A 22,110-nucleotide genomic window follows, 5' to 3' on the forward strand; every position below is an offset into this window, starting at 1 on the left:
ATCTATATCAGATAGGGTTTAAGATCTTTGCTTTGAGTTTAGAACTTCACGTTCAGCAAACTTGCATTCTACAAGTATGTGAAGAGCAAGAGGATAAGACGTGAGAGAATAGGACCAATCAAGTGTGACAGTGGAAAAGTGTATGGAACTGGAGGAGATAGCAGATATACTTAATGAATACTTTGTTTCAGTATTCACTACAGAAAAGGACCTTGGAGATTGTAGGGATGACTTACAGCGCATGGAAAAGCTTGAGCATATAGATATTAAGAAAGAGGATGTGCTGGAACTTTTGGAAAGCATCAAGATGTATAAGTCTCTGAAACCAGATGAGATGTACCCCAGGCTACTGTAGGAGACGAGGGAGGAGATCGCTGAGCCTCTGGCAATGATCTTTGTATCATCAATGGGGATGGGGGAGGTCTTGGAAGATTGGAGGGTTGCAGATGTTGTTCCCTTATTCAAGAAAGGGAGTAGAGATAGCCCAGGAAATTATAGACCAGTGAGTATTACTGCAGTGGTTGGTAAGTTGATGGAAAAGATCCTAAGAGGCAGGATTTATGAACATTTGGAGAGGCATAATATGATTAGGAATAGTCAGCATGACTTTGTCAAAGGCAGGTCATGCCTTACGAGCCTGATTCGTTTTTTTGAGGATGTAACTAAACACGTTGATGAAGGTAGAGCAGTAGATGTAGATGTAAATGTACATGAATTTCAGCAGGACATTTGATAAGCTACACCATGCAAGGCTTATTGAGAAAGCAAGGAGGCATGAGATCCAAGGGGACATTGCTTTGTGGATCCAGAGCTGGCTTGCCCACAGAAGGCAAAGAGTGGCTGTACACGGGTCATATTCTGCATGGAGATCAGTGACCGGTGGTGTGCCTCAGGGATCTGTTCTGAGACCCCTACTCTTCGTGATTTTTATAAATGACCTGGATGAGGAAGTGGAGGGATGGGTTAGTAAATTTGCTGATGACACAAAGGTTGGGGGTGTTGTGGATAGTGTGGAGGGCTGTCAGAGGCTACAGCAGGGCATCAATAGGATGGAAAACTGGGCTAAGAAGTGGCAGATGGATTTCAACCCAGATAAGTGTGAGGTGGTTCATTTTGGCAGGTCAAATATGATGGCAGAATATAGTATTAATGGTAAGACTCTTGGCAGTGTGGAGGATTAGTGGGATCTTGGGGGTCCGAGTTCATAGGACACTAAAAGCTGCTGCGCAGGTTGACTATGTGGTTAAGAAGGCTGTGTGGGCTTTATCAATGGTGAGATTGAGTTTAAGAGTCAAGAGGTAATGTTACAGCTATATAGGACCCTGGTCAGAACCCAGTGGAGCACGGTGCTCATTTCTGGTTACCTCACTACAGGAAGGATGTGGAAACTATGGAAAGGGTGTAGAGGAGATTTACAAGGATGTTGCCTGGATTGGTGAGCATGCCTTATGAGAATAGGTTGAGTGAACTCAGCCTTTTCTCCTCGGAGCGACGGAGGATGAGCAGTGACCTGATAGAGATGTATAAGATGATGAGAGGCATTGATCGTGTGGATGGTCAGAGGCTTTTTCCCCGGGCTGTTAGCACGAGAGGGCAGTATTTTAAAGTGCTTGGAAGGAGATACAGAGGAGATGTCGGGGTACGTTTTTTACGCAGAGAGTGGTAAATGCGTGGAATGGGCTGCCGCGACGGTGGTGGAGGTGGATACGATAAGTTCTTTGAAGATGCTCCTGGACAAATACATGGAGCTCAGAAAAATAGAGGGCAATGGGTAACCCTAGGTATTTTCTTAGGGAAGGACATGTTTGGCACAGCTTTGTGGGCTGAAGGGCCTGTATTGTGCTGTAGTTTTTCTGTGTTTCTATGTTTTTTTAAACCCAACACCATCATGTCATTAATATATCACATGAGGAAGTTTTATGGTCCCTTAGACAACAGAACTGTTCTGATTAATTTAAAGCCAACGAAATGTTGTGCCTGTAATAAATTATCTTCTGTCACATCCCAAGGAAGGAGTCGCAGCTGTTTGAGATAAATCAGCCGATGCAATTGTGCCCATTACAGTAGAAGTCTGTTGTATTGAAATGTATTTCTACTTATGACCTTGTGTGGCAATGGAACAAAGAACTGCCGGAACTAATGAGTGTTTCCAGCATTTTCTGTTTTCATTTAAGGATTCGCTAGAACTAACTGAGTCAATTTCTTCCCTTCTAAACCATAAATGTGACTCACACATTCCAGCTTGTAAGATTGTTTCAAGTCTAACTGAGAGCAGAAACATGAGATATGATAGGATAAAACTTTATTTTTCCTGAAGGAAATTATTGTTATTCAGTCAGAAATATGTACTTAAAATACAAAATTTAGTGAGGTACAAAAATAACCAAAAGGTGCATTAAGAAGTAATAGTGCAAAATACAGATGTGAAAGGAAACCATGTACTTGTATACTTAAGGAGGAGGAGTTGCAGAGTCTTGCAGCCACAGGGAGAAAGGATCTCCTGTGACATTCAGTGGTGCACCTTGGTGGAATCCATCTGTAACTAAAGGTGCTCCTCTGTTTGTCCAGTATGTCATGGAGGGGGTGAGAGGTCCTTTATTAATCTTTTTATTGATTTAAAAGGAACATAAATACAAACAAGAGGAGAATTATTTCAAATATATATATCAATAACAATACAAACCAAGATTAAGATAGACATTATCAAAATCATACATATTGTTAAGCTAGTATAAAATATATAATAAAAAAACAGCAATTCTCTTCTTATCAGTTCATGAAGAGGAAAGAAAAAACTTTGAATTTTAAATGAAGAAAACAAACCCCACTACACTTTAAAAAAAAGAAACAAAAAAAAAGGGACTGGGCAGTCCATTTTGAGGATACGACCAAATAAAAGAAAGACTTTCTGATCAAATCTAAGACTTCGAAAAAAAGATTGGAACAGTAATAAATCAAATTAAATGAAAATATTGAATAAAAGGTCACCAGAATTGTCCATAATGTTCTGTAGTTTCTGCAGCATCCTCCTCTCAGACACAGCCACCAGGGAATCCAGCTCCACCCCAGAACAGAACCAGACTTCGTGACAAGCTTGTTGACCTTCTTGGCATCAGCTGTTCTCACCCTGCTGCCCCAGCTGACTACAGCGTAAAATAAAACGCAGGTCACCACTGAGTCGTAGAACATCTGCAGCACAGTACTGCAGACGTTGAATGACCAGAGCCTCCCCAGGAAGTACAGTCAGTTCTGTCCTTTCTTGTACAGAGCCTCTGTATTGTTAGTCCAGTCCAGTTTATTGTCCAGATGAGTACCCAGATGTTTGTAGTCCTGGATGACTTCCACATCCATTCTTTTGGGGGTGCAGTGCTGGGCCCGCGACTGTTCATGATATACATTAACAATCTGGAAGAAGGGACTGAGTGTAGTGTATCTAAGTTTGCTGATGGCACTAAATTAAGTAGAAAAGCAAATTGTGCAGAAAATACAGAGAGTCTGCAGAGAGATATAGATAAGTTAAGTGAGTGGGCAAGGGTCTGGCAGGTGGAGTACAATGTTGGTAAATGTGAGGTCATCCATTTTGGAAGGAAAAATGGAAGATTGGATTATTATTTAACTGGTAAAAAGTTGCAGCATGCTGCTGTGCAGAAGAACTTGGGAATGTTTGTGCATGAATCACAAAAGGTTGGTTTGCAGGTGCAGCAGACTATCAAGAAGGCAAATGGAACATTGGCCTTCATTGCTCAAGAGATTGAATTTAAGAGCAGGGAGGTTGTGCTGCAACTGTACAGGGTGCTCGTGAGGCTGCACCTGGAGTACTGGGTGCAGTTCTGGTCTCCTTACTTGAGGAAGGATATACTGGCTTTGGAGGCAGTGCAGAGGAGGTTCACCAGGTTGATTCCAGAGATGAGGGGATTAGACTATGAGGAGAAATTGAGATGCCCTGGACTGTACTCGCTGGAATTCGGAAAGATAAGAGGAGAGCTTATAGAAACATATAAAATTATGAAAAGGGTAGAACAATAGAGGTAGAAAAGTTGTTTTCACTGGTAGGTGAGACTAGAACTAGGGAACGTTGCCTTAAGATTTGGGGGAGTAGATTTAGGAAGGAGATGAGGAGGAACTTCTTTTCCCAAAGAGAGGTGAATCTGTGGAATTCTGTGCCCTATGGAGCAGGAGAGGTTACCTCAGTAAAAATATTTAAGACAAGGTTAGATAGATTTTTGCATAGTTGGGGAATTAAGGGTTATGGGGAAAAGACAGGTAGGTGGAGAGGAGTCCATGGACAGATCTTATTGAAAGGCAGAGCAAGCTCGATGAGCTGAATGACACACTACTGCTCCTATTTCTTATGTTCTTATGAGATGGGAATACAGGGTGTTTTCACCTTCCTGAAGTCCACCACCAACTCCTTTGTCTTAGTGATTTTGAGCTGCAGGTGATTCAGCCCACACCACTCAACAAAGTTGTCCACCACTCTTCTTTACTCAGCCTCTTGACCCCAGAGAACACGAAGAGCCTTGGAAATGTTCAACCCTGACAACACTCCACCCCCTTCAAAAGAACTGGTTCTTATTAGGTTGGTTTTTCAAATTAAGCTACAGACTGGCAGTGCAAGATAGACCTCAGTGTTATTTTATATTGCTGACTGTTACAAATTATAATAATCATGTTTCTGTGATCCTTCTTAACTGTTGTCTATTCCACCCCAACACATATCAAGAAGCAAACCTTCAAAATCAAAAGGTAAAAGGAGAGTCAGCCATCCATGACTTGAATTAGTGGGTTGAACACCTGACCCATGATGATGAGATGAAGCTTATGCGGAATCAGACTGATAAACTTAAGTTATCCTAGTCAACTTGTAGTTCATATCTAAAGATGGTCAATTACTATCCTGTTAACTTCAATACAGTATTCTGTACAGTATATCCGATACACTTTGTCTACTGGACAGCCTTTACTCTCAACTATTAACTAGGTACAACTTCTGTAGATTTCACTTTTGATCTTATAGATATTGAATTTCAAATCAGTATATGCTGCATCATTGTTCCTTGTTGCTGAGGAACTGCAGTCAGGTCTACTTCTGCATTACTTCTCAGATACGAGATAGGCAAAAATACTACCAGCATCGACTCTGCTTTTGTCTCAGTGTTTCCCTGTGTTGTTTTATTTTAATTCTGTTATGTAATCCCCTTTGTAATTCACATGCTCTTTAAGGTTTGTTTTAAGTATGAGAAGCTATGTTCCACTTTGGTGGATGACTGTATCTCCAAACAACTGTTGCCAAGCTCTAGAAAGTTTATCAATAACTTACTATTAATTATTATAGCAACACACACAAAATGCTGGAGCAACTCAGCAGGCCAGGAAGCATCTATGGAAAAGAGTAAACATTTTGGGCTATGATCCTTCATCAGGAAGGATGTGTTGCTTGGATTTCAGGCATTGCAGATTTTCTCATGTTTGTGTATTGTTATAATAGGTGAATCATCTGCACATACATGCATACTAAGTCTTCATTATACTTGCTGCATGTATAAGGCTATAATTAGGTTACTATTTTCATAGGTCATGGGCAAAACAGTGCTATTTGTTTGCAAGGCTGTCCTTTTACCTTCAGACTTGCAATTTACGTTAAGAACCAAAAACCGGCTCCTGTTTACGACAGAAGCTGAACAAAGAATATTAGTTGGAAGTCTAACTTACTCACAAACAACTCTTTCATCTCTGCAAGTATCAGATGCAATGTTAGAAAGCTGAGTTTGGCAAAAAAAAAAGCCCCCTGGTCCTGGACAGTGAGTATCCATCACAATAAATTATTAACAAGCCTAATGGCAGTTATGGAAAGCCTAGAGCAGTATTGCATCAGAAGAACACCTTCTAATCATCTATCAAAATCTTTACCTTTTGACATTGGGGCAGGAGTGAAGCTGCTTTTTTATGTTCTATTGTGTTCAGCTCCATTCCCCACTCCTCTGATTATGAAGAAAATCAACTTCCTGCACTAGCAGAGACATCCAGGCCTGGGCTATGTTGAATGTGTACTAAATCAGTATCAGTTAATTTAAAAACCCCCAAAAAGGTAAGCCAAACCACTTCTCTCTGATCTTGCCACAACTCATTGTCTAGAGGCAAAACTGGCATGTAATCAAAGACAGCAAGTGTTCTAGAATGATATTCAGGAAGACAGTGAGGTGCAGCAGAGTCCCTCGTTGCACCATGCTGTTTTAATGTTCTTTGACTGGCTCAAGCTCCTGCGTCATGTTTCACAACGTTGCAGAAGGGATATCCAGATGGCTGACCTGTTGCAATAAACCTACCACCTTCAGTCTAGTATCATATCTACTCTCAGCATCCCTGTGACATCAGCATAAATCTTTAATGCATTCCACCTTATGGACTAAAACACATGGGTATTATTCCTCTCACTCACTGTTGTGTTGATGCTTCAAAGCTTTACTGGTTGTAAAAAATGTTCATTCTAATTTTAAGCTTGAGTAAAGTGCACAGAGCTAGATACTATGCAGCACATAATGAGGCAAGGGAGATGAGGCTGAGTACAGGGCTACGGTAGGAAACTTTGTCACATGGTGTGGGCAGAATTATCTGCAGCTTAATGTGAAAAAGACTAAGGAGCTGGTGGTAGATCTGAGGAGAGCTAAGGTACCGGTGACCCCTGTTTCCATCCAGGGGGTCAGTGTGGACATGGTGGAGGATTACAAATACCTGGGGATACGAATTGACAATAAACTGGACTGGTCAAAGAACACTGAGGCTGTCTACAAGAAGGGTCAGAGCTGTCTCTATTTCCTGAGGAGACTGAGGTCCTTTAACATCCGCCGGACGATGCTGAGGATGTTCTATGAGTCTGTGGTGGCCAGTGCTATCATGTTTGCTGTTGTGTGCTGGGGCAGCAGGCTGAGGGTAGCAGACACCAACAGAATCAACAAACTCATTCGTAAGGCCAGTGATGTTGTGGGGATGGAATTGGACTCTCTCACGGTGGTGTCTGAAAAGAGGATGCTGTCTAAGTTGCATGCCATCTTGGTCAATGTCTCCCATCCACTACATAATGTACTGGTTGGGCACAGGAGTACATTCAGCCAGAGACTCATTCCACCGAGATGCAACACAGAGCGTCATAGGAGGACATTCCTGCCTGTGGCCATCAAACTTTACAACTCCTCCCTTGGAGGGTCAGACACCCTGAGCCAATAGGCTGGTCCTGGACTTATTTCATAAGTTACTGGCATAATTTACATATTACTATTTAACTATTTATGGTTCTATTACTATTTATTATTTATGGTGCAACTGTAACGAAAACCAATTTCCCCCGAGATCAATAAAGTATGACTATGACTATGACTATAACAGGATATGGTAAGATAATCTCCAGTTTCACCCCACTCTTCACTGAGGAATTTTACCTGCATGCATAATTTTCCTGTTCTTCATGTACATGTAGAATGTCTTGGGGTTTTCCTAAATCCTACTCAAACCCTTCCCATGTGCTCTTTTAACTCACATAAAGTCACTCATTAAGTTCCTTTCTGGCTACCTTATAACTTTCAAGTACCCATCTGGTCTTTGCTTCCATCTTCCTCTTGACTAGATGTCCACCTCTCTCGTCAACCATAGTTCCTTCACCCTATCACCTTTTCCCTACCTCAATGGAACAAACCTAACCAGAACCCCATGCATGTAACCAACAGGAATTCTGCAGATGCTGGAAATTCAAGCAACACACGTCAAAGTTGCTGGTGAACGCAGCAGGCCAGGCAGCATCTCTAGGAAGAGGTACAGTCGACGTTTCAGGCCGAGACCCTTCGTCAGGACTAACTGAAGGAAGAGTTAGTAAGACATTTGAAAGTTGGAGGGGGAGGGGGAGATCCAAAATGATAGGAGAAGACAGGAGGGGGAGGGATGGAGCCAAGAGCTGGACAGGTGATTGGCAAAGGGGATATGAGAAGATCATGGGACAGGAGGCCCAGGGAGAAAGACAAAGGGGGGGGGATCCCAGAGGATGGGCAAGGGGTATAGTCAGAGGGACAGAGGGAGAAAAAGGAGAGTGAAAGAAAGAATGTGTGTATAAAAATAAATAGCAGATGGGGTAGGAGGGGGAGGTGGGGCATTAGCGGAAGTTAGAGAAGTCGATGTTCATGCCATCAGGTTGGAGTCTACCCAGACGGAATATAAAGTGTTGTTCCTCCAACCTGAGTGTGGCTTCATCTTTACAGTAGAGGAGGCCGTGGATGGACATGTCAGAATGGGAATGGGATGTGGAATTAAAATGTGTGGCCACTGGGAGATCCTGCTTTCTCTGGCAGACAGAGGGTAGGTGTTCAGCAAAGTGGTCTCCCAGTCTGCATCGGGTCTCGCCAATATATAGAAGGCCACATCGAGAGCACCAGACGCAGCATATCACCCCATGCATGTGCCTCCTTACAACCTCCACAATTCTGTTGCACATTTCCCTGAGAATATCTGTTCCAAATTTATGCTCCAAAGATTCTGTTTAATAGCATCATAATTAGCGCTTCCCTAACTAAATACTGCCTCCTCCTATCTTTGTCCAAATCTATCTGAAGGTCAAGGAGCTGTGGTCATTTAGAGACCAATAGGGACACCTCAACACGCTTTCTGTTAAAGATTCTTTAAAAAGTTGCTCCATTGATCTCAAAAGTTGACACATCTCTGTGAGTAACATAAACCTCACAGTGACTGTGGAATGAGGACTTCCACATTACATCTCTGTCTTGATAACTAAATGAAACTTTTTCCATGGTTCAATGAACTACTACTCACTGTTTAAAATAAATATTTACTATTCTCTCCTTTATTTGGATTTTTTCTCATATGTTGGTTAAAAAATTCTAATTAAATCACTCAAAAGATCATGATAAGAGAAAAGTAGAGCCATTTTCATGAATAAATTGAAGCTGGGAATATTTTTTAAATTCCCATGAAATAGCTTTCCTTCAGATAAAAAGAAAGGAATTAATCCATTTCTTGCAGTATGAAATATCAGTGTCATTCGTTATGTGATATCCTAATTAAATGTGTTTTCCCACTGTGGATATCCTTAGGGTCCCCCCAATTCTGTTGATTTATACAGCTTGCTGCTTCTGTGTTGCACAGGACCAGTTTGGACCTCACAATTAATTTAGAAAGAAGACTTTAGTTATTAAATGGAACTTACTGCTGGTCTAGTTTGTTAACTATTTATGTTGACAGTTTAAATATTTGAACTGATTTTTGAAAAGATTGCGCCATTACTTATTCCATGCCAGAGTTACAGAACATAATTTGCATGCACATGTATCTCCCTGATTGGCCAGGTGAGTACCAGTTAGTTGGCCACACAGGTCTGATTCCAAATATGATGGCCTCACTATCTTTCCCAATATATTCCTTTTGCCATGTACTTGCTAATTATTTAAAGGAAATACTTTTGACTTAAAATTCATTGGCAAACATTTGGATATTAGTGATATTGGCTAATAGATTGCTCAGTCCAAGGTAGACACTTTAATTAAGAGCATGAGAACTGAAAGCAGTCAGCCATTTGTCTCCTCATGCCTACAGCACTGGTTTGGGTGATCTTTTCCCTGAGTGCCGTTTTCCTGCATTATCCCTTTATTATTAATTTCACTTCATATCTAAAAATCCATCAATTTCTGTCTTATTCATCCAGTTACTGAATCTTCAGCTCATCTTTGTGGTTAGTAGATTCCAACGGTTCACTGTCATTAGGATGAAGAAATTTAATTCAGCCAAGGATATCAAACCCTTTGTTTGACTCTCAGTTCTAGATACCCAAGCCATTTCCCTAACAAGGCCACCAATTTTGTTTCAATTATATCATCTTTCAGTCTTCTGAATAAGGGTGTAAGCTCATTCTCTGTATCAGAGAACAACCTTGCCCTATTGTTGCAAGGGTCAAACTGGTGAACATTAACTACTCTCCCTCTATTGCATTATTGATCTTCCTCAGGCAGGGAAACCAAACCAGTGCAAATATTCCAGATTCTGTATGTTCCTGCCAGGGTGTGATAGAATCACAGTAAGGTGCTTTTGCTCTTGTAGTCAAATTCTCTTACTGTGAAGACCAACAAACCGATTACCCTACCTGTTTTACCTACCTGTTAACTTCCAGTGATTTTATACAAGGCCAGCCAAGTACCCTTGCCAATTTACACTTTTAATCTCTCAATAATCGGGAAAATCCTCCACCTTCCTATGTTTTCTACTAAAGTGAATGCTTTCACATTATATTCCATTTGTTATGCCTAAAATCCGCTTGGCATCTTCCTCACAGCACACCTTGTGCCATGAGAACGCCGTAATGACTGGATTTTTATCACAGCATGCTCTGATTTGCTGACCTATACAGGCAGGGCCTGCCACCATAAATACTTTGGAAAATATTTTCAGGTTAATTTAAACCCTGCCCATTGGGTCAAAAGTGGGTAGGTATGTGGTGAATGTGGCATGTGTTTTATTTAAGCGCATTCCCCACTTCCTTCATCCTATCATTACCAACTCTAAGTCTTGTCCTACTTCCTCCTGCAAACTTAACTTCCTTACCCAATTTTTAAGATATTTTTAAGTCCTCTTCATATTTCTTTTCAGATTTGATAACATTATTTTTTTTCTCTGAAAGCATGCCTGTGAAGCACTTTAGGACATTTTCTTCTGTTATAAGTGATCTATTACACTTAAATAAACTAAATATTTCTAGTATGGAATTAGCTAGTCTCTGCTCTAATGAAATGAGTATAGAAACATAGAAACATAGAAAATAGGTGCAGGAGTAGGCCATTCGGCCCTTCGAGCCTGCACCGCCATTTATTATGATCATGGCTGATCATCCAACTCAGAACACCGCCCCAGCCTTCCCTCCATACCCCCTGACCCCCGTAGCCACAAGGGCCATATCTAACTCCCTCTTAAATATAGCCAATGAACTGACTTCAACTGTTTCCTGTGGCAGAGAATTCCACAGATTCACCACTCTCTGTGTGAAGAAGTTTTTCCTAATCTCAGTCCTAAAAGGCTTCCCCTCTATCCTCAAACTGTGACCCCTCGTTCTGGACTTCCCCAACATCGGGAACAATCTTCCTGCATCTAGCCTGTCCAATCCCTTTAGGATCTTATACGTTTCAATCAGATCCCCCCTCAATCTTCTAAATTCCAACGAGTACAAGCCCAGTTCATCCATTCTTTCTTCATATGAAAGTCCTGCCATCCCAGGAATCAATCTGGTGAACCTTCTCTGTACTCCCTCTATGGCAAGGATGTCTTTCCTCAGATTAGGGGACCAAAACTGCACACAATACTCCAGGTGCGGTCTCACCAAGGCCTTGTACAACTGCAGTAGTACCTCCCTGCTCCTGTACTCAAATCCTCTCGCTATAAATGCCAGCATACCATTCGCCTTTTTCACCGCCTGCTGTACCTGCATGCCCACTTTCAATGACTGGTGTATAATGACACCCAGGTCACGTTGCACCTCCCCTTTTCCTAATCGGCCACCATTCAGATAATAATCTGTTTTCCTATTTTTGCCACCAAAGTGGATAACTTCACATTTATCCACATTAAATTGCATCTGCCATGAATTTGCCCACTCACCCAACCTATCCAAGTCACCCTGCATCCTCTTAGCATCCTCCTCACAGCTAACACTGCCACCCAGCTTCGTGTCATCCGCAAACTTGGAGATGCTGCATTTAATTCCCTCATCCAAGTCATTAATATATATTGTAAACAACTGGGGTCCCAGCACTGAGCCTTGCGGTACCCCACTAGTCACCGCCTGCCATTCTGAAAAGGTCCCGTTTATTCCCACTCTTTGCTTCCTGTCTGCTAACCAACTCTCCACCCACACCAATACCTTACCCCCAAGACCATGTGCTTTAAGTTTGCACACTAATCTCCTGTGTGGGACCTTGTCCAAAGCCTTCTGAAAATCCAAATATACCACATCCACTGGTTCTCCCCTATCCACTCTACTAGTTACATCCTCAAAAAATTCTATGAGATTCGTCAGACATGATTTTCCTTTCACAAATCCATGCTGACTTTGTCCGATCATTTCACCGCTTTCCAAATGTGCTGTTATCACATCCTTGATAACTGACTCCAGCAGTTTCCCCACCACCGACGTTAGGCTAACCGGTCTATAATTCCCCGGTTTCTCTTTCCCTCCTTTTTTAAAAAGTGGAGTTACATTAGCCACCCTCCAATCCTCAGGAACTAGTCCAGAATCTAACGAGTTTTGAAAAATTATCACTAATGCATCCACTATTTCTTGGGCTACTTCCTTAAGCACCCTGGGATGCAGACCATCTGGCCCTGGGGATTTATCTGCCTTCAATCCCTTCAATTTACCTAACACCACTTCCCTACTAACATGTATTTCGCTCAGTTCCTCCATCTCACTGGACCCTCTGTCCCCTACTATTTCTGAAAGATTATTTATGTCCTCCTTCGTGAAGACAGAACCAAAGTAATTATTCAATCGGTCTGCCATGTCTTGCTCCCCATAATCAACTCACCTGTTTCTGCCTGCAGGGGACCTACATTTGTCTTTACCAGTCTTTTCCTTTTTACATATCTATAAAAGCTTTTACAGTCCGTTTTTATGTTGCCTGCCAGTTTTCTCTCATAATCTTTTTTCCCCTTCCTAATTAAGCCCTTTGTCCTCCTCTGCTGAACTCTGAATTTCTTCCAGTCCTCAGGTGAGCCACTTTCTCTGGCTAATTTGTATGCTGCTTCTTTGGAATTGATACTATCCCTAATTTCTCTTGTCAGCCACGGGTGCACTACCTTCCTTGATTTATTCTTTTGCCAAACAGGGATGAACATTTGTTGCAGTTCATCCATGCAACCTTTAAATGCTTGCCATTGCATATCCACCGTCAATCCTTTAAGTATCATTTGCCAGTCTATCTTAGCTAATTCACGTCTCATACCTTCAAAGTTACCCCTCTTTAAGTTCAGAACCTTTGTTTCTGAATTAACTATGTCACTCTCCATCTTAATGAAGAATTCCACCATATTATGGTCACTCTTACCCAAGGGGCCTCTCACGACAAGATTGCTAATTAACCCTTCCTCATTGCTCAAAACCCAGTCCGGAATAGCCTGCTCTCTAGTCGGTTCCTCGACATGTTGGTTCAAAAAACCATCCCGCATACATTCCAAGAAATCCTCTTCCTCAGCACCTTTACCAATTTGGTTCACCCAATCTACATGTAGATTGAAGTCACCCATTATAACTGCTGTTCCTTTATTGCACACATTGTGCAGTATGCTTGGCTCGAAAATAAATTGTATGAATTGCTCAAACTGCCAAGCTGCAAAAGTAAATGTTAGAACAATATTTGGAAATCATTTGTGTTTCACAACAGTTATAAGGACATTACTTCACAACTTAAAACAAATTCTTTTTGGTTAGTCACTGTGGTAAATGTATTAATCATTTCAAAGCGCTGAAATTTGCTGTGTGCAGTGCAATATGTACAAAACATTGCTCAGGATAACTAAAAACCAAAATTACAAAACAATTGGCCTTTTTGGTTGAGGTGTTACCCAACCCTAGTCTATAAAGTACCAATGTCATGAAAAAAGTAAGTATAATGCAATAGTTGGAGCGATTTGCTTCGTGCTCTGACAAGGTATATTTAAAAACACACTTTTTGATCAGGTATATTGAAAGAGATTTGGTTGCATTTTGTAGATTGGATTCATTAAGTGTTGATATTCCATTTTAACCATCTATTTTTAAGTTTCAGTTCAGGCGTTTATCTGGTAATCTGGGTTGGCACCCATTACAGAAACAGCCTTACCATTCAAATCAAAGTTAGGCAGCTAATCCCTAATGACATTTTCACCACTAAAATATCTAAAAAGTTACTTGTAAATCACACCAAATGAGAGCTCAACACTTGTCAATCATCATCCAATGTGTATATCTATCTGAATTACTAGAATAATATTTTTTGTTTTAAATGAGGTTAACAAAACAGCCGTCATTAAGTGAACAAGGTCCTTGTTCTATATTCCATTCGCTCACCACCTACTACCACCCACCAAAATTATCTGTTTTCAAAAGTGTTTTTAAAAATACTTTACCATTTCTTGGATTCTAGTTTTATTTTTGGAAATTGGTATTATGGTAAAAACCAGTCCTTGAGAGGCGATCACATATCTTGGATAATTTCTTCCTTTTACTTACTTAAGTGAAACAGCATTTTTCCCCGATTGCTCATTGCTCTCACATCTTAAGTTCTGCAATTGCTTATTTCATTCATTTAAGATCCTGAAAGTAATTCTTATGAAGTTATTGAGTTTAATTTTAAATCCAATTACTGGACTATAATGAAATTAGAATCTCTATGTAAAAGCATTGGAATTAAAATTGGATTGGAACAAATTCTTACCTCTGATGCACTCGTCAGTTATTCATGCAACGTCAATGGGAAACTTGCAGAATTGATTTCTTAGCTGAGGGCATCCTGACAGAAATATTTTAATAACCTTCAGATAGCTGGAAATATTTCATTAACACAAATGTATGTTCCTGTAATGGCGACCAACAGTGCTCATTTTGCACTTGGGGGAGTTCAGCTTTGTGATATTTTCCTTGGGGTTAATTCAACATAATTTAGTCTTTTGCATATTAATGCAATGCACGCAAAGCTCTAAAAAAAAGGTCAAAGCTATATAATCTTGGTTAATGATTGATCTGATTGGTCTACTAGTTGAGTAGTTGTTCAATCTTTTGTTTACAAAGAATAGGAAATAAAAATCTAAATTTATGAAAAACCGCCATATGGAAGAAATTTAAACTGTAGTTTCATCATCCTCAGTTCAACATAATTTGTAGGGATCTCGTTTAGGTGTAATGATGTAAGGATATTTAGATATCCTGCCTTGAATCTCTTCATCTCCATCACCACTAATTTGCAAGCTTTTTTTAGATACAAGAATTCTAAAACTGAACTGCATATGAAATCAAAGGCCAGCCTTGTAGTCGACCAATTAACTCTTCTTGAATCAATGATCCTTTGCACTTCTCTCACAAGCTCCAATAGGAAAAGAGTTCTTGCAATACTTAATTTAATAGAGAGCATGGTTGTAACCCTACCAGCATAATTCTAGGAAATCATGTGTACAGCAGTAGAAGTTCAATAGGAATTCAGCAGGTTTTTTTCAGGGTTGTTTCATTTACGTCTTGTAGAAAGGAATTGACCTCGAGTCTCAACTGTATGTCCTCATGTGGATTGAATTCCCTCAGTACAAAATTGAGTTCTAAGTATTACGAAACAGATTTTGTAATAATAACATTATTGGAGTTACGTATTATAAGTGAATAAATGGTGAAACATTTTGTTTTAGACCCAATTGCTTTTAGGCAGAGCTTGGTTAGTATTTAGCTTACTTGGTCAGTTATATTATCACACAAAAATCATCCATACTTTTTCTGAAAAGTTGAAAAGCTGAAAACAGAACAAGCGGAAATAGTCCCAAGCTAGGTATTTATGAATCAAAGCAGACTGGGTCCAGTCCAGTAATTTCTTTTTAAGAATGTATTCAGAAATAATTGAGGTATATACCGAAACTGCAGAATTAGGCACAAAATAGCTTTTCAAATTGAATATAAATCCTTTGTATGAAGTAGCCCAATAGAATGTTATTACATCAAAGAGTCTATACTTACATGGAACATTATGCCTTTATGTATTATTTAGAGAAATTCTTCCAATAGCTTTGTATGGCCCTGTCACGTACCCCGTGACGGGAATAAAGAACCAGCAGAAATAGAAAACACTTTGGAGTCCAGTATTGCTATTAATTAATAATATTTATTAGTAACTATGCAATATAGTAACAGAAATGTAGATAAATCAAACAGGTTAGCAATGATTATATATATAAGTAAGTATATCAGTAAGTGTGGAAATATATATTTGAAAAACCAAGCTCCTTTAAGTCTGGGGTAAAAAGATACAGTCTTATGATGATGAATAAAGTTCAGTTCAGTTCGCGGTGTTGAGTTAAGTAGTGATGGACAGAGAGAGAGGGAGAGATTTGAGTCTTCAGGTGAGCTGACGCCGTTGATCTTCTCGTTGTCCTCCGAAATCCTTGAAAAGTCACCGACTGTGACCACAACAAAGGGGACCGGTTTTCTGTGGTGGAGCTATCATCCAGGCAAGGGTGGACACATGGACAACTCCCCACCGGTCACTGCCTTTTCTTTTCACTGCAAGAGCCACTGATCGATCTGCTTGATCAATCCTCCAAAAACCCACTTTTTCTGCGGGCACAACAAAGCTCATTCAGTGTTCAAAACATGTGTCTGAGGTCCATTTCATCTGACCTCCTATTTATCTCACCGTACTGAGTATCAACTTTCATTCAAATAAATCCTCCTTCCCTTCTCTGTGTAAGAAATGTACAAGCAGGCAAATATCCTTGAGGAGTATAAACACACTGCCAGAAAATCATAACATCGATTGTCCATCAAATAACGCCGCCTTCGGTCACCATGGCAACTTACAAGCTTCTCGATGCCATCTCCAACTCAGCAGAAATCCAAGAATTAGCCAGTTCTTTCTCTTGCCTTAAAGTGACAGTCCAAAAGTTAGTCCTTATCTTGGTCTCTCTTTCTTTTCAAAAGCACAGTTCATAGGGCTAATCGAGCACAGTTTATAGGGGTAATTCAGGACCCCGTCACAGGCCCGATGTATATTGATACTGTTATTGTAAAGTGTGTGTCTTCAAGGTTTCTTAATCTTAAAGACAAGGTACAGATGAGGCATGAGGAAATTGTACAGAAGTGGGTTTAGTTGATTCAAAGGTTTCGTATAGGCTGTCTGTGGAATCTTCCAATGTTGCTGCAATAAAGATACAATCAAGAATCTGAAAATAAATCTGCCTGACTTGCTGAGTTCCTCCAGCATTTCTGTGTGTGCTGCTCAAGATTTCCAGCATCTGCAGGATCCTCTGGTGTTTAAAGTAATAATCATTGCTTAAAACCAATGTTATATATGCTTCAAATAAATATCATCCAAGTCAATGCAAAATCCATTCTTTTCATGCCATCAGTCAACTGAAGTATCAATAAGTGATCTTGCTAAACAGAAGCCAAAAGGCCTAGAGATAATTTAAGGAGTTTGAATAATGTGATCAATTATGGAGTTCATCCTGTGTAATTTAAATTTAAAGCCGTGAAGTATCTAATGATAGTGTTAGTAAATTGTCACCTGTCCTACTCCTTAGCTGGATCTATTTTCATGGGACCTTATTCATCATATGATTTCCTAGAAAATGCTTTCAGATTGATAAATATTGCACAGGTCACAATCTGAAACATCTGAAGAATAATGTCATCCAACGCTTCACAACCTAGTTTTTTCACGTTAGGTCTCCACCTGTCCACCTCCTTCCATCCTGTAGGCCTCAGAACCTCCTTCTAAGTCACCCCTTTGTTGACCTAGCTCCACAGTGCCTTTCAAAACCTTGTTCTAACATTGGAGTATCGTAGGCACTATTCTTCATGTCAAGTCAAGAGGAAGTGCACGAGAATGATCTGGGAATGAAAGGGTTACTATTTGAAGAGCATTTGATGGCATTGGTCCCATACCTGCTGGAGTTAGAAGAATCGGGGGGATTCATTGAAATCTACCAAATTTAGGAAGGCCAAGATAGAGTGGATGGGGAGAGGATGTTTCCTATAGTGGGGGAGTCTAGGACCAAAGGGCATAGCCTCAGAATACAAGGACATCCCTTTAGAAATGAGATGAGGAGGAATTTCTTCAGCCACAGACAGCTGTGGAGGCTAAGTCATTGAGTATTTTTAAAGCAGAGGTTGATAAATTCTTGATTAGTAAGAGTGTCAAAGATTATGGAGAGAAGGCTGGAGAATGGGGAAGAGAGCAATAAAAAAACAGCTGTGATGAAATGGCAGAGCAGATGATGGACAGAATGGCCTAATTCTGCTCCTATATCTTATGGTCTTTTGTTTATAGGCTTTGATAACCACTCAACTTTTCTCCCTTATGTCCATTTCAGTCTCCTTCAAATCCCTAATTCCTTCCAATCCCCTTTCCTTTCTACTGTCTTTTTCTTCCGATTTGATCATCTCCCTGCCTTGTCCAAGTATTTACTCTTCCCTTTTGCTTGTTCTTCCCCAAAACTGTAACTTGCACATGGAGCATCTCAGAATGATGTCAAACCAGGTGCAACAACTAATCAATACCTTCCCTATAATTAATGCATATGCAATTAACACTTGGATTGTCCAAGTATAGGGACAATGGCCATGACAGTAGGACCAAGCCTTGGGCCTTTTAAATTCTTTGCCGATTATTTGCCAACTTGTTGGGTTGGTACTGAGAGCTGAGCTGTAGGCTGCTGTTGGAAGGCAGGAAGTGTTTCTGCCAAACTCAGAGGTGATATGTAACTTGGAGTCTGTTATAAATTTGTTGGAAAATTGATGAAAACTCAAATCATATGTTCCATAACTTCTTAAAAAAGCACCAACTTTGTGAAGTTCTCTTCTCTTTTAAAACCAGATCAGTTTGTCCTGCTGGCATACTGTTCACCCAACAACTTTAGCTTTCTTATATTGCTTCAAAATAATATGAATGCACTTTGCTGACATATGAGTTGGTTGGTAAGTTGACTGATCTAAATTTCCCTCTCATGCAAGTGGATTGAAACATCCGTAGAGATGTGGAAATATATAGGGAGAATATGTTACAGGAAAAATTAGTGGAGAAATGGGATTGCTCTGTGAGCTGGCAAAGATTTAATGGCCAAATAGCCTCTTCCTATGTTTTAAGGAAATGGTAATGTGTGATTCTTATCCATGTTATCTATTCAGATTACTGTAACCAGCAAAAATGGGAACTGATTTCACAACAGACAACTGGGAAATGTTAACTTGGGCATCATCATCCATTCAGATGACTCATTTGAGATTCATCATGATTTGTTTCCTCATAATCCCAGGTATGGCTGAACTTGTTGGGGTAATTATGAAGTTTCTTTAAAATTAAGAGGTAATGGCTCAAGACATAGTGTATCAAAATGACCCGGTGGGCATAGGCACAAATTAATCTGAAGCAGGTCTAATATCACTGGGATATGTCGTGGAATTTGTTGTTTTGCAATGCATAACAATGAAATACTCTAAATTATATATATTTTATAAATTAAATTAAGTAAAGAGTGCAAAAAGAGGGGGAAAAGGTAGTGAGGTAGTGATCATGAGTTCAATGTCCATTCAGGAATTGGATGGCAGAGGAGAGGAAGCTGTTTCTGAATCGCTGAGTGTGTGCCTTCAGGCTTCCGTATCTCCTCCCTGATGGTAACAATGAGAAAAAAGCATGTCCTGGGTGCTGGAGTTCCTTAGTGATGGCTGCAGCCTGTTTGAGGCTTCTCTCCTTGAAGATGTGGTGGATGCTGGAGAGGCTAGAGTCCATGATGGAGCTGACTGAGTTTAAAACTTTCTGCAGCATATTTCGATCCTGTACAGTGCCCATCCCCATACCAGGCAATGATGCAGCTGGTTAGAATGCTCTCCATTGTACATCTGTAGAAATCTGCATGTGTCTTCAGTGACATATCAGATCTCCTCAAGCTCCTAATGAAATATAACTGCTGTCATACTTTCTTTGTAACTGCATCGATATATTGGGCCCAGGATAGATCTTCAGAGATGTTGACACCCAGGAACTTGAAAGTGCTCACCCTTTCCACTTTTGGTCCTTCTACGAGAACTGGTGAGTGTTCTCTCATCTTGCGTCTCACAGTAGTGTAACGTAGTGGTTAGCCCAATGCTTTACAGTGCAGGTGACCCGGGTTAAATTCCTGCCACTGCCTGTAAGGAGTTTGTACGCTCTCCCCGTGACCGCATTGGTTTCCTCAGGGTGCTCCGGTTGGCCCCCCCACCCCACAGTCCAAAGACATCCCAGTTGTTAGATTAATTGGTCATTGTAAATTGCCCCATGATTAGGCTAGGGATAAATCGGGGATTGCCCGGTGGTGTTTCTCGAAGGTCTGTAAGGGCCTATTCCATGCTCTATGTCAATAACATAAAATAAAATTACCCTTTCTGAAGTCCACAATCAAATCTTTGGTCTTAATGACATTGAGTGCAAGATTGTTGCTGTGACACCACTCAACCAGCTGATAAATCTCGCTGCTGTACACCTTCTCATCACCATCTGAAATTCTGCCAACTATAGTTGTGTCACCTACAAATTCATAGATGGCATTTGAGCTGTGCCTAGCCACACAGTCATGGGTGTAGAGAGAGAAGAGCAGTGGCCTAAACACACTTCCTTGAGGTGCACCAGTGTTCATTATCAGTAAGCTGGAGATGTTATTTCTGATCTGCACAAACTGTGGTCTTCCAGTAAGGAAGTCGAGAATCCAGTTGCAGTGGGAGGTACAGAGACCAAGATTTTGGGGCTCCCAACACCACCCCTGCGGAACACCACTGGTCACCAGCTGCCAACCAGCAAAGGCCCCTTTTATTCCCACTCACTATATCCTGAAAGTAGCCAATTTTCTATCCATGTTAGTATCTTTCCTGTAATACCATGGGCTCTTACCTTGTTAAGCAGCCTCATGTGCAACAGCTTGTCAAAGGCATTCAGAAAATCCAAGTGTAACACTCAGTTATATTGGCTCGTATATGTCTAGGGGAAATCCCACCCAGCACCTGCCTCAACGCTTCCCACGGAGTTGGTTGCCATCCGAATCAATCCCAAACATCAATCATCAGCCAGCACACCCAGTACGTTTTACCAAGTACACTTTATAGATATTACTAATTCTATGACATTAATATAAATTCAATACAGAAAAGGAAGTAATGGAAAAAAAAAGGTGCCAAGACTTATCAAAGTCCAAGTTCTTCATGCGCAACCGTTGGAGCTCAATCGATTCCTGACGACCACCCGAATCCTGTCGACTCACGGCTCGGGACCACCCGAAGTGATCGACTGGAGCCTTTCCGCACGTCCGCGGTCCTCCCCATCTCTCCTCCGTCTCTTCGTCTCTCCTCCGACTCCTCGTCTCTCCACCGCCCTCCCTGTCTCTCCTCCATCTCCCCGTCTCTCCTCCGACTCCCCGCCAAAATCCCGTCCACCGTCCTCCTCGTCTCTCCTCCGACTCCCCACCAAAAACCCCATCCACAGTCATATGATACAGTATTGTCACCCGAAAACAAAACGATACATGACCACTCATTGGCTAATAGCACCCTGCTGTCTGTATTAACCCAGGCAACTGTCTAGCTAGAGACTTTCTCAGCATTTAACATAACAAAGAAGCATTCCCCAGTATAACATAGCAAAGAAGTCATTTTAAGTTTAACACAAAGAAAAGAAAAACCCCGTACACAAGTAAACAATATCTTGTCACTCCTCTTTGTCTATCCTAATGGTTATTTCCTCAAAGAATTCCAACAGATCTGTCAGGCAAGATTTCCCCTTTGAAAAACCATGCTGACATTGGCCTATTTTATCACGTGCATTCAAGTATCCTGAAACCTCATCCTTGATAATGGATTCCAACATTTTCCCAACCACTGAAGTCAGGCTAACTGGCCTATAATTTCCTTTCTTCTGCCACCCCCCCTTCCTCTTAAAGAGTGGAGTGACATTTGCAATTTTCCAGTCCTTCAGAACCATTCCAGAATCTATTGATTCTTGAAAGATAATTACTAATGCCTCTATAATCTCTTCAGTTACCTTTTTCAGAACTTAGGGTGCAATCCATCTGGTCCAGGTGAATTATCTACCTTCAGACCTTCCAGCTTCCCAAGCACCTTTTTCTTAGTAATAGCAACTACACTCACTTTGCCCCCTGCGCCACACTCTCGAATTTCTGACATTCTGCTTGTGTCTTCCACAGTAAGCCAATGCAAAACACTCATTAATTTTGTCCGCCATTTCTTTGTTCCCCATTACTACCTCACCAGCATCGTTTTCCAAAGGTCCGATATCCACCTTCTTCTCTTTTTTACTCTTTTTATATCTGAAAAATCTTTTGGTATCCCCTTCTCTTTGATTGGCTAGC

At 40.8% G+C, this 22,110-nt stretch overlaps 1 protein-coding gene across 1 annotated transcript in view; it reads right to left on the minus strand.

Annotated features, from left to right (window-relative positions):
- Nucleotides 1-14,662, minus strand: part of casr (calcium-sensing receptor) — a 94,113-nt gene extending 79,451 nt beyond the window's left edge. Inside the window, exon 1 of the mRNA XM_072260309.1 lies at nucleotides 14,457-14,662. The gene's annotated coding sequence lies outside the window, so the exon portion shown is untranslated. The remainder of the gene's footprint in view (nucleotides 1-14,456) is intronic.
- Between the last annotated feature and the right edge of the window lie 7,448 nt (nucleotides 14,663-22,110).

This window comes from Mobula birostris, chromosome 6, assembly GCF_030028105.1.
Source record: "Mobula birostris isolate sMobBir1 chromosome 6, sMobBir1.hap1, whole genome shotgun sequence".
Taxonomy (NCBI): Eukaryota; Metazoa; Chordata; class Chondrichthyes; order Myliobatiformes; family Myliobatidae; genus Mobula; species Mobula birostris.